This window comes from Phalaenopsis equestris, unplaced genomic scaffold (assembly GCF_001263595.1).
Source record: "Phalaenopsis equestris unplaced genomic scaffold, ASM126359v1 Scaffold000974, whole genome shotgun sequence".
NCBI classification, from domain to species: Eukaryota; Viridiplantae; Streptophyta; class Magnoliopsida; order Asparagales; family Orchidaceae; genus Phalaenopsis; species Phalaenopsis equestris.
This window is the reverse complement of record NW_018165413.1, coordinates 137,908-140,918: the sequence shown is the minus strand read 5'-3', so window position 1 is coordinate 140,918 and position 3,011 is coordinate 137,908. Positions and strand designations below refer to the sequence as shown.

General features: G+C 39.3%; 1 pseudogene; it reads left to right on the top strand.

The window, feature by feature from the left end:
- Positions 1–1,214: 1,214 nt before the first annotated feature.
- On the top strand, positions 1,215–1,841 carry LOC110032577 (annotated as a pseudogene).
- Positions 1,842–3,011: the final 1,170 nt, after the last annotated feature.

Here is a 3,011-nt window from a genome sequence, read left to right as displayed (position 1 = left end):
CAAAATATGAAAATCAATGTACATAGGCATCAACTATATGAAGACATATTTTAAGATTAAAGTTGCAGAAAAACTAGAAATATGCAAGCCCAAAATATCTATTAGGTATTATGGAGTTGCGCAACCCATGCACTCCCACTATCTCAAAAAAAAATCTTACAATATCTAATGCATCGATTGTTTTATTACAAATTAAGACAATCTATTTGAATGGAGGGGCATTCACATAGTCAACTCACATATTTTGGAATATGAAAATGAAGATATTGTGCAGTTATGATGGTAAAGAAGCCCAGCATCACCCCTAGAAGTAATTTTACACAAATTACCACACAAGTAGAAAGAAAAGCGTAAAATATACCTATCATAATGTATTATAAGTTATATTAGAAAATAATTTATTCTTCTTAGAAGTTATGAGGATTAGATTAATTATTTTTTATTGGATTTATTTCCTCAGATTAGATTTATTTCCATTTCTATTTTAAGTTTTCTTATTTTATATTGTTTCCTTTATCTCCAAGTAATTATTATGCAGTGATTAATTATATATATAGGTGGTATACCTTTTCTTTCATGTTATTTCATTTTTCTTGTATTTCAAATTCTAGAATTCATGAAGGTTATGTATCCATATAAATAAAATAAATCTAATGAATTCTGAAAATCAATATTGTATCAAAGTCTTGAAGCAAATCTTAGAGTCTCCTGTCGCAAGAAACTTCCTATTCCCTGTCTTTGTTGTACTGCAGGCTCTTCCACCGCTTCCTTTTTTCAAATTTTTTCCCGAAAATTTCCTCTCCCTGTAGGCCCGCTGCCAAAATTTCCTTCAGCAGCCCTTCCTGCTGCTAACTCCTTCCCCTGTAGCCCACTAGTCATCAGAACTCTCTCCCTGAAGGCTCTAACCGCTGGAACTCCTCTCGTTGCAGACCCTAGCCTCCGGACTCCTTCCTGTGGGAACTAGCCGTCGGAACATCCTCCAGGCCATCTACTGCTTTTTTTTCCGCCAAAGACCACTTCTTCCCACTTAGAACTCCCGTCCCTGCAAGATTCGACGGCGGGATTCATTGATGACTCTCCCCCGTTGCTGGCTGGAAGCTTCCGCTGCTGCAGTTTTCTTGCTAGTTTCTATCTTTGAAGCTTCCAGCAAGCTACTACAGGCTTCCCTACAGTTTCCTAACAGGTTTTGCAGTCTTTTTGTTGTTTCCATGTAGCCTTTGCTTCAACCACTGCAGCACATACGATTCAATCATCATCACCGCGACTATTCTTCTCATCTGCGGCAGCGGCGAACCCCACTGCTAGCTCTCATTGTCGGATTACGATCGTTGTAGAAGTGAGCGAAGAAAGTGCCTACACTGTGAATTGGGTTTGTCCATAACTATCTTCAACCTAGTGATGTCGTCATCCTCCTTCATGTTCGCTCCACTTTTGTTATCTATAGTGCTGACTGGGGATCGAGAGACATTTTCGTTTCAGAGGTTTGTGGCTGCCACTGAAGAGGATGACTCCCGAGCAGTCGCAACAGGAAATTGAGGAAGATTTTGACGCCTCACTTTCACCAAAGCACAGCATCTCGCCCAGCCACTTTTAAGTTTCATATCCCCTTCAAAAGCCACATTGTAAAGGATCGTGACATGAAGGAGAGGCTCTAACTTGAGGTAGAGAGGCTTGGGCTCAGTGTTGTTAAGGCGTCTAAGAGGAGAGGCAAAGGGAGGCTTGGTAGCGCCAACGATTATTGTGTTCACCATTGTGATTGTCCTGTAGAGATAGTGTGGTACCCTGACCTATTTGCAGTGGGCCTGATTAAAGATGCATGTTATAATTGCTACTGTGATTAAGAAGCTCCGAGACCTTTTTTTTCTATAGCAGACCTTTCTCCAAAGCTTTTTTTCCTGCTGCAACCCAACCTTAGGTGTTGTTCCCTATAGCAAGGCCTTTTTTAAAGCTTTTTTCTTGTCACAACCCTACCTCCAGTGATTTTCCCTGTAGATGGCCCTCCTCCAGACTTTTTTTCCTGCAGTAGGTCCTCCTTCGAAGCTTTTTCCTGCAGTAGGCCTTTCTCCGGAGCTTTTTCCTGTAGTAGGCCTTTCTCCGGAGTTTTTTCCTGCAGTGGGCCTTTCTCCAGAGTTTTGTCCTACAGTAGGCCCTTATCCGGAGTCTTTTCCTGCAGCAGGCATTACTCCATAGCTTTTCCAACTACATGCCCTTTCTATGCCCATACTTACAAGCCATATCCAGCAGCTTACCCCGCAAGTGTCATACCCTTCAACTTTCCCTGCAAGTATTCTCTTTTTTCCAACAAGTCATACCCTGCAGCATTCCTTGTAGGGGTTCTTCTTTTTAACCTACAAAACCATAACCTGTAGCTTTCCCTACGTACTTCCTTTTTACCTGTAGGCCATACCCTGTAGTTTTCTCTGTAGATGTTCTTCCTTTTGGCCTACAGGTCAGGCCCTGCAACTTTCCTTGTGAGCGTTCTTTTTTTCCCTGCAGCAACACACTGTCGCTTTCCTTGTAGATTGTCTACTTCATCGCAAACTTTCTTGCAGCGTTACTTGTAGAAGTATTTCGCCTACCTACAAACACTACATAAACTGTAGTTAAATACAACAACAATTAATTAGAAATATCCCTAAATGCTTGGGTTGATACAAGTATTGGATGAAGACTTCAAATTCTACCTCAAGAATCTTTCTCGCTCAGTTTTTTATATTTTCAAATCCAAGTTGAGCATGTTTGTCAACTATGCTTCAACTTGAAAGAGAGTATTAGAAGTTATATTAGAAAATAAATTATTCATGTAAGAGTTATGAGGATTAGATTTTTTTCTTTAGATTGAATTTATTTCCTTAACTATTTTAGATTTATTTCCTGTCCTATTTTATGTCGTTTACTTTATCCCCAATTAATTATTATGAATTAATTAATTTGACACATAATTTTTATATATTTCTTTTCTGTTATTTCATTTTTCTTGACTTTCCTATTCTAGGATTCATGAAAGGGTA